This window comes from Adiantum capillus-veneris, chromosome 18 (genome assembly GCF_014529385.1).
Source record: "Adiantum capillus-veneris isolate H3 chromosome 18, ASM1452938v2, whole genome shotgun sequence".
Lineage (NCBI taxonomy): Eukaryota > Viridiplantae > Streptophyta > Polypodiopsida > Polypodiales > Pteridaceae > Adiantum > Adiantum capillus-veneris.
Window position 1 is genome coordinate 7,069,291 of NC_140948.1, and position 16,152 is coordinate 7,085,442.

The following is a 16,152-nucleotide window of genomic DNA, read 5'->3' on the forward strand; positions in this document are numbered from 1 at the left end:
AAACATGGACTTTATGCGATCTGCCTAATTAAAAAAAGGCCATTGGTACGTGAGTGGGTTTACAAGCTGAAACATAAGTCGGATGGCGAGATTGATTCTAGACTTGTTGCATAAGGTTATGCATAGCAGAAAGGCATTGACTACTATGAAGAGACTTTTGCTCCCACTTGTCGTATAGCCACTATTTGTTTTCTATGTGCATTGGTAGCTTAATTTGGATAGAATGTACATCAAGCAGACATTGTTATTGCTTTCTTGAATGGTGATATATTTGAGGAAGTATATGTAACACAGCCTCACATTTTTGTCAAGGAAGGACAAGAAAAGAAAGTGTGCAAATGTAAAAAAGCTTAATATGGGTTGAGGCAGTCTCCCTATGCTTGGTATGAGAAAGCTGACACTCACTTGGTTAAACAAGGCTTTCATAACAGACAAACTGAAAGCACTTTGTAGGTCAAATGTGAGGGTGATCTATATCTCATTGTCATTTTGTATGTAGATGATTTATTGATTATTGGTCCGAATGAGATACACATTGGTGAATTTGAGGCTGAATTGAATGCTACTTTCAAGATGAAAGGCTTAGAGATTTTGCATCATTACTTGGACATACAGTTTTAGCAGTGTGATGGAGGTATTGCTTTGTGTCAAGCGAGATACATAAATACATTACTATGTAAGTTTGAGATTGAGGACTGCAAACCTATTGCTACTCCGATGAAAACAGGTTTGAAATTGAGTTTTCATAATGCTAGAGACCTTTTAGATGTCACTCTTTATCATAATTTTGTTGGTGGATGCCTTATTTATGTACGCAATTGAAGTTGAGTTTGCAGTTTCACATGTCAGCAAATTTATGCATAGCCCAGGGTCTAAGCATTGGCACATTGTTAGAAGGATCTTTTGCTACTTAAGTGACACTTTACATCTTGGGTTGTTTTATCCCAAGAGAGGATCATTGCCACCATATTTTCATGCTTTGTCAGACTCAGATTGGGTTGGTTGTTGTAGATAGCAAGAATCGACTCTATGGAAGCGCCAGTATATAGTAGAATTAATTACTAGTCGATAACTATACAACCAAAAAATCGATCAAAACCCAGTATGGGTACCTATAAATAGGAGCCGCTTCTTTCATTTTGGGTCGGTATGCCTTCTGTCGACTAGTCCAAGCAGAGCTCTATTGTGACCATAAGTCTTTGGACTCTTGTATTTCCTTATAATCTAGCACTCAATGCAAGCTTAGTTGTACTTCTGGCTCAGTAATCTGAATATACCAATTTCAGTTGTCTTGTTGTCCAACATCTTATTCTATTCTTTCACTTTAGTCTAGTTGATTATCTAGTTTTTTGATTATGCATTTGAAGTTTGATTATGTTCATCCTATTTAATCTGATTTGATCTAAAATTTGACTCTGAAGTTCTAACCTGGAGTATCTGTCAAATGACTAGCTCATTCCATTTTGGCAATCATGGTGGTGAGCTAAGGCTCTTAACAGGAACCAATCTCCCATTTTAGAATTCTAAGTTAACCAAATATTCATAATGCCACCAAGAAGTTCAGTTAGAGAAAGGAGGCCCACTATAGGGTTTTTTGAGGACCAGATCACATCAACACAATTACTGAAGAATGTGAGAAAAGAGCTTTAATGGAAAACCCTGTTCTCAGAATGAGGAGACTGAAGTACAGTGAGAACCGTGAGGATGAAGATATCCTCTATGAGTTGGATAAGATCAAGCATGGAAAACTTGTGGGTTGAAGCTATGTGGAGAAGATGAAGGAGCTAACCAAACAGTTGAATGAACCTCCTTCAGAGAAAAGAATGCATGTATGGTTTCTAAGCGGATTCAAAAGTAAGAAACTAAGGGAGCAAGAGAGCCAAGCCAAATTGTGGTGTTTTGCCTAAACTTGTGTCATACTATCTTAATATTTTATGTTTCCCACCATAGTAAACAAAATCTATATACTCTGTGATTTTCCATAAACCCAATTGTTTGGAACCCACATGAGCGACCATGCATTTAAACTAAATAAGAGCCACATACCATCTAGCATTTGGGGTTGGTGGGCATATGCAAGGCCAACCTAAGATTGCAAAATAATTTAACTGGATTCTTTTTCCTTTGGCTGGCTGAAGAGATCACCAATTGGGTGTCAGGAATACAATAGGTTGTAAGAAAACGGTTTCACTATAGAGTCTTGCTTAAGGGCTCACTATGTGGTCACCATGCTTCTTCAAGTGGGATGTGCCCCTTAGTGTGAATCTTAATGGTGCGGCCACCCTTTGTAAAAGGGTCATTTTCTTTTCCTCGCAAAAGAAAATGCAAATCTCTAAAAGAGGCCTAACCTCATGAGAGCATATATCGTATGACTCTCTTATCATTCCCACACTGTCCCCTCACTCTTTCAAGGCCCTTTACTCCCCATCTCTGTTGACATCTCCCACCCTTCCCCCTTTTGGGGAAAGGATCTCTTGAATCGATTGCAATGCATGCCCATGACCAAGATTTAATGGAAACATTGGCTCAAATTAGCACAAGACCTCAAAGCGCTCATCAAATAGCGGATCTACAAGGGAAACATATTTCTCTGCTGGCATCATCTTCCTCTTCCCCAAATACTACAAGGGAAAATAAGCAACAATGGTGGTAGTGCCTTCATGGTTAACCTTTTCCAACAACACTGTATAGCATCAACACCCTGCCATGTTCTCTTCTTCTATGGGATTCAACCTTTGCTGAACAAGGTAGCATTCATCCTTTTAGAGCTTGGTCAATAAATGAAGCCAATGCACTAAATGATGCTAGGAACAATATTCAAATTGGCTATAGTCCCTAGGATGGTGATTGTCCAGTCCCCCTCTCACTCTGACCATACCCCTTCCTTAGATAATTAGAATCACCAAACCCCTGTGGACTATCAGCAAGAGGGGTTTGACTTGGAAGAAGCTACTAAACCAGAGTTTCTCGCAATCAACAGAAAAGACCTTGATGCCTGGTTTGCTCAATTAAGTGACATGATAGTTATTGGCTTGTGCCATGGTCCTGGACCCTCTCCAAATACCCTAAAACATTGGATTGCCCATAATTGGGAAAATGGAAATTTGTTTCTTGTTCATATACAATACCTACCTAATAATTTCTATCTTTTCTTCTTTGAAGATGCTAGCAGTGCTTTGAAAATTATCACTGAGGGTTAGGCTTATTAAAAGTACCCCCATTTCTTTCTTCAAATGGAATAAGGTTTTAACCCTTGAGGTAATAAACCTACTAAAGTACTTGTCTAGGTAGACTTCCCTGACCTCCCAGTAGAATTCTACCCTAGCTTAAGCAACTTGGGGGCATTGTTGGCAAAGTTTTGAGTCAAAAATCTAGAGGAGGCATTAATCCCAAATGAGATCCTCAGTTGTTGATAGAACTAGACATCACCTCAGTTGTTGATAGAACTAGACATCAATAAATCTATCAAGTTGACAACCCCTATTAGAAATGGGGATGGTACCCTTCTCCATGAACAACAAATTTTATACAGGAACCTCCTCAACTCTTGTTTTCATTGCTCCGACAAGGACATCTTATCAAGGCCCGCCTTGTGCTAAAACTAAGCAAGCAAGAGGCAAACAAGTGCCCCAATAGCAAGGCATCAAGAAATTTGTCCCTTTAAAAAAAAAAACTAGGCTCCAATAACTCTTAGCTACTTTGATGTTCTTCTTGAAGAAGTACCTAGATGTCCCTAGCACTAGCCATCCTAATGGCTCTCAAGAACACCCTAGCCATAAGACTAATCAAGATCAAAAAATCCAGAAGAGCACACAGAAGAGCATTCTCCACTAGCCCAGCATATGGATCCATCTAAATAGCCCCGATGACCAAACTAGAGGAGTACTAGATTTTGAAAGTGAAGGAGAGGTAATCAGAAGCACCCAACTGTCACAGCCCTCAAGTCAACCAAAAGAAAGATTAACTGAAAAGCAATAGTTTGAGAAGGAGCTTCATGAAGAGGACAAGCTAATCAAAGCCCACTTGGCTTCTTCCCTTGAACGCATAGTGGACATCCTCATGACACAGGCTAAAGAAGAAACTTTACCAAACCAACATTTTTCTAAAGTTAAAAGAAAAGTGGAGAGGTACATTGATCCTAGTAGAGATTTTTTCTTTATGGCTAAGCCCACTAAAAACAATAAGAAATGACTTTGTCTTTACTTGAATGGTTTTTCCTTAAACTATAAAGGATTCACTGGCCCCTCTAGGGCATTGGCAATAAAGAAGTGGATGCAGGATTTGTCTTTGCACCCTGACTTCATTTGTCTACAGGAACTAAAAGCTACTGTAAAGGATTTGGACATTAATCTATGCAAGCTCAACTCTAGATATATATTCACATTCATGGAAGGGGAGGCACTAGTAAATGAAAAATGGAGTAGCAAGACCAAAGAGGTACAATACTCTCAAAAAGGTTATTGGGTTGCAATAACTCTTTCAGATCCAATCAACTACACTCTTGTAATTTTCTATGCTCCAAATACAACTATAGGAAGAACTGCCTACTGGAAAGAGCCCAATGATCTTTCAAAATTTTTTGTGCTTGTTGGAGACTTCAATGTGGTTAAAAGTTTGTCACACATGCTGCTAGCTAAAGGTAGGTGGTGAATGGCTCAAAAAAGGTACAATGGAATCAAATGTTGGATTCTCTTAACTTGTGCGGTGTCTCTGAAGACTCTAGATTTACTTGGAGCAACAAGCATAGCAAAGAGTGCTACAAGTCTGCTAGACTTGATAGGATGTGATGAACATACACTAGCAGATTGATTGCAAAATTGATTCCTCCCTTCTACTTTCTGAGCACAAACCTTTAATGTTTGAGCTTTTCAGCTTTGAGCACAACTTGAAGGCTAGTTGGCCTCATCCGAATAAATCCCTTTTTGGTCTTAAGATTATCAGAAGTAAAGCTGAAAACACCCTCGGGGATTCTTTTAATACCTATAACTTCCCTCTAAGGCTTGGGAAGATGTTGTCAAGAAGATCCAGACAACTTTGAATGACTACAAGAGATTAGCTAGGGAACTCTAGGCAAAGAGAAGAGTGATGATAAATAGGGAGATTCTAGCTCTAGAATCTATCTCCCACAGTGACCCTCCCCCCTCGAGGCTTATAGAACTTAGAGAAACTCTAAGGCAAAAAGAGCTTCTTGATGTCAGTAGTGCCCTTGCTTCCACCAGAGAATTCTGGGCTTAGAAAATAGACAGACCCACAAAAGAAGTGTTGGACATGCTCAAGAAAAAGAAATCCAAGGATTTCATTCCTTTTCTCAAGGACAAGAATGGTGTGCTAGCCAATAATTACAAGGAGAGAGGCTTGAGCTCATGAGAGCATGTATCGTATGACTCCCTCATCATTCCGGCCCTGTCCCCTCACTCTTTCAAGGCCCTTTACTCCCCATCTCTACTGATAGATCCCAACCTTCCCCCTTTGGGGGAAAGGTGAGATGTCGCTTCAGGAGGCTCTCCTGAATGGATTGCAACATATGCCCATGACCAGCAATCCTCAAGATTTTAGGCGACCTCCACGCAAATTAGCATAGGACCTCATTGTGCTCATCAGATAGCAGATCTACAAGACCAACATATTTCTGTACATCATCATCTTCCTCTTCCCCAAATACTGCAAGTAAAAACAAGCAACGATGGGAGTAGCCCCTTCATGGTTAACCTTTTCCAGCAATAAATACAACATTAGCACCCTGCCATGTTCTCTTCTTCTATGGGACTGATGGGAATGTGATCATGCTAGCTAAGGTAGGTGATAGATAAACATTGTGCGCACAAGTGTGTGTGTGTGTGTGTTTGTGTAGGCTAGATTGTTACTCAAGAGAATTAGGTTCCAAGATAGATAATTTGGACTCATAAACACGATCTTGAGTAGTTTGCTAACCCATCACAAGCTCACCATAAACAAGAGACATGTAATGCAAACTTGGAATGGATTTGTTTATTCATGAAAGGAGCTTTAAGTAGCTCTATAACCTTGCACCATTACATATGGGATAATTCCACCTCTTCTCTCATTTACTCATACTATAGTGACTCTAGGACAAAGGTCATACCTTATAATCCTCCCCTTGAGGTTTGGACTAGGACAATACATTGAAGATTATTTATGGTTTCCATTATTCATGGGCATGCCCTCTTTATGCACTCAAGTTAAGTACCGGTTTGAGATTCGTCCACTACAAGCGTCACTTTTCTGGGCCTTTGACTTCCTATCCTCCTATTTATAGGAGGTTCTCACCAAAAGTTGCTCGAAAATAAGTGTGATTTAAAGGGGGAGAAATTGTCAATCATTTAATGTGCAAAAAAGACACACACACTTGTTGAGCTACTGCAACAAAAAATTCAGAGAACAAAATAACACACTTTGCAAGTTAATCAATAATGCTAGAGTCCTCCAAATACAAAGGTTAGGGGCTCAATGAAAAAGCCCTTGAGAAACACTTCTTCCACACACAATCAATTCAATGGATTGAGGCTTAAGTAGCAAGTAATTAATAGACCAAAATCATGCAAAATCACTCACTAAATACAATCAAGAAATGAAAATGCAATGAAATACACACGTTAATTCTCCTCACCTAATCACCAAAGGAGAGTGGAGCATGCTCATGCCCAAATGGTGATTAGAGAGTGTGATTATTAGGTATGCTAATGCAATGGGACTAGGTGTAGAATCGTCGGTTCTGATACTACTTGATGGGAATGGGATCGTGCTAGCTAATGTGGGTGATAGACAAACATTGTGCACACAAGTGAGTGTGTGTAGGCTAGATTAAGGTGTGAGCTTTGTCCTAGAGTCACTAGAGTATGAGTCAAGGAGAGAAAAAGGTGGAATTATCCCACATACAAGGCTATAGAGCTACTTAAAGATCATTTCATGAATAAACAAATCCAATTCCAAGTTTGCATCACATCTCTCTTGTTTATGGTGAGCTTGTGATGGGTTAGCAACTACTCAAGATCGTGTTTATGAGTCCAAGTTAATCGATCTTGGAACCTAATTTGCTTAACAATCTAGCCAACACACTCACTTGTGTGCACCATGTTTGTCTTTCATCCACCATAGCTAGCATGATCCCATTCTTATCAAGTGGTATCAGAGCTCCATGGTTTGCTAGCTAGGTTTGTTGTTATGCATTTGTGTGTTGGTGTGATTATCATTATTCAATTAGCATTCCCTAATCTCTATTTGCATTAGCTATAATCCCAATCCCTAATCACCACTTTGGACAAGAGCATGCTCCACCACCCTTTGGTGATTAGGTGAGGGGAACTTGCATTTAGCATTGATCGCGTGTGCAATTTTTCAATTAGTGCACATCCTTTGTGTTCACTTTCATCCCATATTGCAGTAGCATTACTCTCGCCGTATTATCCAATTGCTTGTGCACTTTATGTGTGTGCAAAGTGCAAATCGAAGCCGTTCCGTAGAGCTCTTGCATGCTTCAATCGCACCTCGTTTGGCCATCTTTTAAGCTATCAAAATCCTCCATTTTCAACCCTTAATTGATTGCTTGATCACTTAATTTTGGAGGACATTAGCCCCTAATTATCCCCCTTTATAAAAGGTGTGTGTGAAGTGGTGTGTGCATGAATGCTCTCTACCGGAGTAAGCTTATCATTACTATTTTTGGAGCCCTTCACAAGCAAGCTCACGGACCTTGTTTGCTAGCCCAACTTATGTAAGCTATTCTTGGTACTTTGACGTCGTGGGTTCAAAGAGTGTGCCATATTCCATCGGCGCTTGCGGGCGGATCTAAATCGAGGTGGTAAGCCAAGCTAATATCCCCAATCGGGTCCGTTGGTGGTGACTCACGTGCTGCATTTTCTTTTGCTCCACGGGTGGACACCAACCGGGTTTCAACTCACCGTATAACACGATCGGCTGCGCAAGCAACCATTCCCGCGCCAGTGCTTGAAGGCTTCAAACCTGCAAGGGGCCTAGGCCCGCAGGCTACCATTCAGTGTCGACCATGACTAAAAGGGGCAGCTCCCACGTTACTACCTCACAAAGGCCACCCTCTTTTGGAGCCCTTTCCCACCTTAGCAGAAAAAAGAAGCCTCGGATTAAATAAACAAAGGCAACCCTGTCAAGCTTCAAGGGCTTCTCCAAGGCAAATAATCCAAAGCCTTCAAAGCCTCAAGAGGCATCCAAAAGGATCTCCAAGCATTAAACCTTCAAAAAAGAAAGACCTAACAAAGATCATAAGTCGTGACAAGGAGCTTCACAAAAGGAACTCTCTCTCTCTCTCTCTCAATTAATTGCAAAAAAAAAAATTCAACCAAGCATAACACTTGCAATGCATGTCATAATCTACAATTATGGAGATGATTTTCTACTTGTGCTCATGTACGGAGTTCCAGACGCTAGCCTTGGAGAGTCTTCAAGTTCAAAGACCGCTCCAAGGTACCATGGGAAAATTTCAAAATTCACTTCGAGGGGAGGGAAAATCAGCAAAAAACAGAAACTACAAAGGCAAGAAACCTGTCACAAGATCATCTCATGTAGTGGAGGATGAAGAAGAAGACGATGACCAAGGCAAGAAGAACTTGGTCTACTGCAACGACATACTGTGAAGATTGTAGCCTCTCTTCAAGGGGAGGATTTTTGTCATGATTTGTGGATCTGTCATCCTTTGTGGATATGTATTGACATCCTGTGTGGATACCATGTGTCATCCTTAGTTGATAAAGAATCTTCATTGTATTGTCCTAGTCCAAGTCAAGGAGAGGATTGTAAGGTGTGAGCTTTGTCCTAGAGTCACTAGAGTATGAGTCAAGGGGAGAAAAGTGGAATTATCCCACATGTAGCGGTGCAAGGTTTTATAGGTACTTAAAGCTCATTTCATGAATAAACAAATTCAATTCCAAGTTTGCATTACATCTCTCTTGTTTATGGTGAGCTTGTGATGGGTTAGCACCTACTCAAGATCGTGTTTATGAGTCCAAGTTAATCTATCTTGGAACCTAATTTGCTTAACAATCTAGCCAACACACTCACTTGTGTGCACCATGTTTGTCTTTCATCCACCCTAGCTAGCATGATCCCATTCTTATCAAGTGGTATCAGAGCTCTGCGATTTGCTAGCTAGGTTTGTTGTTATGCATTTGTGTGTTGGTGTGATTAGCATCATTCAATTAGCATTCCCTAATCTCTATTTGCATTAGCTATAATCCCAATCCCTAATCACCACCTTGGCAAGAGCATTCTCCACTACACTCTGGTGATTAGGTGAGGGGAACTTGCATTTAGCATTGATCGTGTGTGCAATTTTCAATCAGTGTGCATCCTTTGTGTCCATTTTCAACCCATATTGCATTAGCATTACTCTCGCCATATTACACAATTGCTTGTGCAATTTATGTGTGTGCAAAGTGCTCATCGAAGCCATTCTGTAGAGTTCTCGCATGCTTTAATCGCACCTCGTTTGGCCATCTTATTAAGCTACCAAAATCCTCCATTTTCAACCCTTAATTGATTGCTTGATCACTTAATTTTGGAGCTTAATTTTGGAGGACATTAGCCCCTAATTATCCCCCTCTATAAAAGGTGTGTGTGGAGTGGTGTGTGGAGTAAGCTTATCATTACTATTTTTGGAGCCCTTCCCAAGCAAGCTCACCGGCCTTGTTGGCTAGCCCAACTTAGGTACACTAATTTTGGTACTTTGATGTCGTGGGTTCAAAGAGTGTGCCATATTCGATGGGGGGTTGTGGGCGGATCTAAACCAAGGTGGTAAGCCAAGCTAAAATCCCAATTAGGTCCGTTGTTGGCGGTGACTCACATGGTATGTTTTCTTTTGCTCCATGGACAGACACCAACCGGATTTCAATTCATCATATAACATGGTCGACTGCACAAGCAACCGTGCTTCAAACCTCCAAGGGGCCTAGTCCCGCGGTCTACTATTCAGTGTCAGCCACATCTGAAAGGGGCAGCTCCCACGTTACTACCTCACAAAGGCCACCCTCTTTTGGAGCCCTTTCTCACCTGTAGTAGCAGAAAAGGGAAGCCTTGGAATAAATAAACAAAGGCAACCCTGTCAAGATTCAAGGGCTTCTCCAAGGCAAATAATCCAAAGCCTTCAAAGCCTCAAGAGGCATCCAAAAGGAGCTCCAAGCATCAAGCATTCAAAAAAGTAAGACCTAGCAAAGATCAGAAGTTGTCAAGAGGGGCTTCACCACCACTAAAGAGCAGCTTCACAAAAGGAACTCTCTCTCTCTCTCTCTCTCTCTCTCTCTCTCTTGCAATTAACTGGAAAAAAAAATCAACCAAGCATAACACTTGCAATGCATGTCATAATCTACATTTATAGAGATGATTTTCTAGTTGTGCTCATGTACGGAGTTCTAGATGCTAGCCTTGGAGAGTCTCCAAGTTCAAAGACCTCTCCAAGGTACCGTGGGGAAAGTTAAAAATTCACTTCTAGGGGAGGGAAAATCAGCAACAACAAAAACTACAAAGGCAAGAAACCTGTCAGAGGATCATCTCATGTAGTGGAGGATGAAGAAGAAGACGAAGACCAAGGCGAGAACAACTTGGTCTACTACAACAACATACTTTGAAGATTGCAGCCTCTCTTCAAGGGGAGGATTTTTGTCATCCTTTTGTGGATCTTTCATTCTTTGTGGATATGTATTGACATCCTGTGTGGATAGGATGTGTCATCCTTAGGTGATAAAGAATCTTCATTGTATTGTCCTAGTCCAAATCTCAAGGGGAGGACGGTAAGGTGTGAGCTTTGTCCTAGAGTCAGTAAGTCAAGGGGAGAAAAGGTGGAATTATCCCACATGTAGTGGTGCAAGGTTGTAGAGCTACTTAAAGCTCATTTCATGAATGAACAAACTCAATTCTAAGTTTGCATTACATCTCTCTTATTTATGGTGAGCTTGTGATGGGTTAGCAACTACTCAAGATCGTGTTTATGACTCCAAGTTAATCTATCTTGGAACCTAATTTGCTTAACAATCTAAACAACACACTCACTTGTGTGCACCATGTTTGTCTTTCATCCACCCTAGTCAAGTTTTTAGATTGTATATTTTGTATTTCTTATGTATATATTGCTTTGATGTCTATAAGTCTTTCATTGCTTGTTCATGTTGTGGTTTATTTGCCGATGAGCGATTGGCTTTTGGTGATTTCAGTCACTTGAGTGTAGCTTGAGTAAAATGCGAGTTATTTGTTGTTTTCCAAGAGCTCCATGGTGCTAGCTAGGTTTGTTGTTATGCATATGTATGTTGGTGTGATTAGCATTATTCGATTAGCATTCCCAAATCTCTATTTGCATTAGCTATAATCCCAATCCTAATCACCACCTTGGGCAAGAGCATGCTCCACTACCCTTTGGTGATTAGGTGAGGGGACCTTGCATTTAGCATTGATCATGTGTGCAATTTTTCAATTAGTGCACATCCTTTGTGTTCACTTTCAACCCATATTGCATTAGCATTACTCTCGCCGTATTATCCAATTGCTTGCTAATTTATGTGTGTGCAAAGTGCTCATTGAAGCCGTTTTGTAGAACTCTGGCATGCTTCAATCACACCTCATTTGGCCATCTTATTAAGCTATCAAAATCCTCCATTTTGAACCCTTAATTGATTGCTTGCTCACTTAATTTTGGAGGACATTAGCCCCTAATTATCCCCCTCTATAAAAGTGTGGAGTGGTGTGTGGAGTAAGCTTATCATTATTATTTTTGGAACCATTCACAAGCAAGCTCACGGGCCTTGTTGGCTAGCCCAACTTAGGTACGTTGTTCGTGGTACTTTGACGTCGTGGGTTCAAAGAGAGTGCCATATTCAAGGGGGGCTTGCGGGCGGATCTGAAACGAGGTGGTAAGCCAAGCTAAAATCCCCAATCAAGTCCGTTGGCGGTGACTCACGCGCTACGTTTTCTTTTGCTCCACGGGCAGATGCCAACCGGGTTTCAACTCATGGTATAACATGGTCGGCTGTGCAAGCAACCATTCCTACACCGGTGCTTGAAGGCTTGAAACCTGCAAAGGGCCTAGTCCCGCGGGCTACCATTCAGTGTCGGCCACATTTAAAAGGGGCAGCTCCCACGTTACTACCTCACAACGGCCACCCTCTTTTGGAGCCCTTTCCCACCTGTAGTAGCAAAGAGAAGCCTCCGATTAAATAAACAAAGGTAACCCTGTCAAGATTCAAGGGCTTCTCCAAGGCAAATAATCCAAAGCCTTCAAAGCCTCAAAAGGCATCCAAAAGGAGCTTCAAGCATCAAACATTTAAAAAAAAAGACCTAGCAAAGATCAGAAGTCGTCAAGAGGGGCTTCACCACTGTTGAAGAGGAGCTTCACAAAAGGAACTCTCTCTCTCTCTCTCTCTCTCTCTCTCTCTCTCTCTCTCTCTCTCTCTCTCTCTCTCTCTCTCTCTCTCTCTCTCTCTCTCTCTCTCGCAATTAATTGCAAAAAAAATTCAACCAAGCATAACACTTGCAATGCATGTCATAATCTACATTTATGGAGATGATTTTCTAGTCGTGCTCATGTACAGAGTTCTAGACGCTAGCCTTGGAGATTCTTCAAGTTCAAAGACCGCTTCAAGGTACCATGGGGAAATTTAAAAATTCACTTTTAGGGGAGGGAAATCAGCAACAACAAAAACTATAAAGGCAAGAAACCTGTCAGAGGATCATCTCATGTAGTGGAGGATGAAGAAGAAGACGAAGACCAAGGCGAGAACAACTTGGTCTACTACAAAGACATACTGTGAAGATTTTAGCCTCTCTTCAAGGGGAGGATTTTTGTCATCCTTTGTGGATTTGTCATCCTTTGTGGATATGTGCTGGCATCCTGTGTGGATAGGATGTGTCATCCTTAGTTGATAAAGAATCTTCATTGTATTGTCCTAGTCCAAATCTCAAGGGGAGGATTGTAAGGTGTGAGCTTTGTCCTAGAGTCACTAGAGTATGAGTCAATGGGAGAAAAGGTGGAACTATCCCACATGTAGTGGTGCAAGGTTGTAGAGCTACTGAAAGCTCATTTAATGAATAAACAAATTCAAGTCCAAGTTTGCATTACATCTCTCTTATTTATGGTGAGCTTGTGATGGGTTAGCAACTACTCAAGATCATGTCTATGAGTCCAAGTTAATCTATCTTGGAACCTAATTTGCTTGAGTAACAATCTAGCCTACACACACTCAGTTGTGTGCACCATGTTTGTCTTTCATCCACCCTAGCTAGCATGATCCAATTCCCATTAACGATCTTGAGTAGTTTGCTAACCCATCACAAGCTCACCATAAACAAGAGACATGTAATGCAAACTTGGAATGGATTTGTTTATTCATCATGAAAGGCTTTAAGTAGCTCTATAGCTTGCCCCATTACATGTGGGATAAATCCAACTCTTCTCTCATTTACTCACACTCTAGTGACTCTAGGACAAAGCTCATACCTTACAAGGACCTCCAGGACCTATATATCTTAGATCTTTAAAATTGACTTTAACAAGGCTTATGACAAAGTGGAGTGGGATTTTATATTGCAGTCCCTTCATGATATTGGTTGTGGCAAAAGATTTATTCAGTTTTTTCACATTCTTCTTCTAACGCCATAGTAAGAATCGCTATTAATGGTCAGCTTACATATAACATCTTCCTCACCTGTTCCATAAGGCAAGGATGCCCTCTAGCCCCTCTCCTCTATGCTATCAGCTCTGATGCACTTGTGTGGCTAGTTAAACTATGTTTGGACAATGGTCAGATTAAGGGAATCCAAACTCCAAACAATAATAAACAACTCTGTCTTCAACAGTTTGTAGATGACACCAATTCTCTAATTTGTAATGATTTGTAGTCTATTCAAGCTTCCTGGGAATGTCTTAACATCTTTTGCCTTCCAAGTGGATCAATGATTAACCACGAGAAAACAGGGTACAAGTGTAGTGGTGGGACCACCCTCAATATTGTCATAGATGCTGGTTGCAAGGAGATAAAGGATCGAGAGGTGTTCAAGTTATTGGGAATCCCAATGGGATTTATAGTGACATTTGCACAAAGGTTTGAATGGGTTCTCAATAAATTCAAAAGAAAGCTATTTGGTTGGTAGGCTATGCAAGGAACTTTATCCTCCAGATTTTTTGTTTTGAATCACTATCTTCTCTCATCCTTAACATATTTTTTGTGTTGTTGGAAGCTGGCACAAAGCCTTGCCCTCAGGCTCTGACTCTCAAGGGGACTTCTCTATTGATTTACAAACAGTTCAACTCCAGATCAGAAATGTTAGATAAGCTTAAACAAAAGCTCACTCACAGACGGAAGATCAATTGGAACAAAAAACAATGGTAGTATAGATTCAAATGTATTTGCACATTCCCACAAGCAATTGAAGTTGGTTATCTGCTATGGCTGATCCTCCATAGAGCCTTGTGGGTAGGTTCTACTGCAAAAAGATTCCTCAAAGTGCAAGGAAACTTTCCAAGATGTAAACAAAGTGAAGAGACACCAGAGCATCTATTTTTCTACTGCCCCTACAATCAACAAAGCCTTAAAGTCATTTATAGCAGATCACAGACTCTGCTTACAGTTCCTCTCAATGTCAAAGATTTTCTCTTGAATTTGATAAATAACCTTGACATAGCCCTATGAAACTGCCTACGTATGTAATATATGAATGTTAGGAATGAAGCTTATTTTCAGGACAGACTGGCAGACTGTTGTTTCACTCTGGAAGGGGAAATTCATAGATTAAATAAGAATGCTCTAGATTGTATGAAGGATGCCATGCCAGGCTCATTGTCTTTTATCTTCAAGGACACTAGATGGCAACAGTGGTCTGCCACCCTATTTAAGATGTACTTAGCCCACATGTTGATTATGATTAACACCCCCCCTAACCCCTTGGTAACTTACTAACTTCCTTTCTCCTTGAGTGCTACCCAACCTCTACTCTCGGGTCTTATATCTCCTTTTTGTTTGTTCTCTTTTAAATTATTACCTTTCTCTGGAAGAAAAAAAACATATATCTTAGATATAGGTCCATTAACCCATCCTTCACACTTTTACATCAATGTAAACAAGGAAAATGCACCTAAAAGAGTGGTATCTGATAGTATCTTGTCCCACTCTATTATTCCTTAAGGTCAAGCAACATTAAGCAATAGATTGGACACTTTTGAATTTCATAACGCCCCAATTCACAAAAAATATTCTTTGTTTACAAAGTTTGTCATGCATTTGATCCATCACTCGTGAGTCCTACCCCACAGTCTTATCTCACTACCAAAAGAAAAATGTACCACAAAGAGTTTCAAGTAGTTCCTAGCAAACCAAATTGTGGTGTTTTGCCTAAACTTGTGCCATATTGTCTTAATATTTTACGTTTCCTACCATAGCAAACAAAATCTATACACTCTTTGATTTTCCATAAACCCAATTGTTTAGAACCCGCATGAGCCACGATGCATTTAAACTAAATAAGAGCCACATACGAGCTAGCATTTGGGGTTGGTGGGCATCTGCAAGGCCAACCTAACATTGCGAAATAATCCAATTAGATTCTTTTTCCTTTGGCTGGCTGAAGAGACCACCATTTGGGTTGTCGGGAATACAATAGGCTGTAAGAAAAAGGTTGCACTATGGAGTCTTGCTTAAGGGCTCCACTATGTGGTCACCATGCCTCTCCAGGTGGGACGTGCCTCTTAGTATGAAGCTCAATGGTGGGGGAACCCTTCGTAACAACCTTCAAATTTTTCCTCACAAAAGCAAATGCAAATCTCCGAAAGAGGTGTTTGAAAAGGCCACGCAACCCCGGTGTGGGTACCGGCAATAGACGGTAGCTGCAGCGATGCCGGCCACACAGCTGGAAGGGCCATCGTGGCGGGCGATGATTGGATGTGGGCACCTCAAGTTGACTCCGCCAGCCTGGCCTGCACCTCTGTGTGCATGATTGGCGCGCCGAATGCGACGCGTCTCGCAGGCCCGTTGAAGGACCGGGCCCACAGGGCCGTTAAGTGCCACATCGGCACACGTCTGTGCCCCATTATGTGGCCCATCCAGCCTGTCGTCTCGGCGCGCGCGCACTGCTGACCGTCCGATCAGACGCCAGGCTGGCGGGCCCTCTCTCCTCATAACGGCG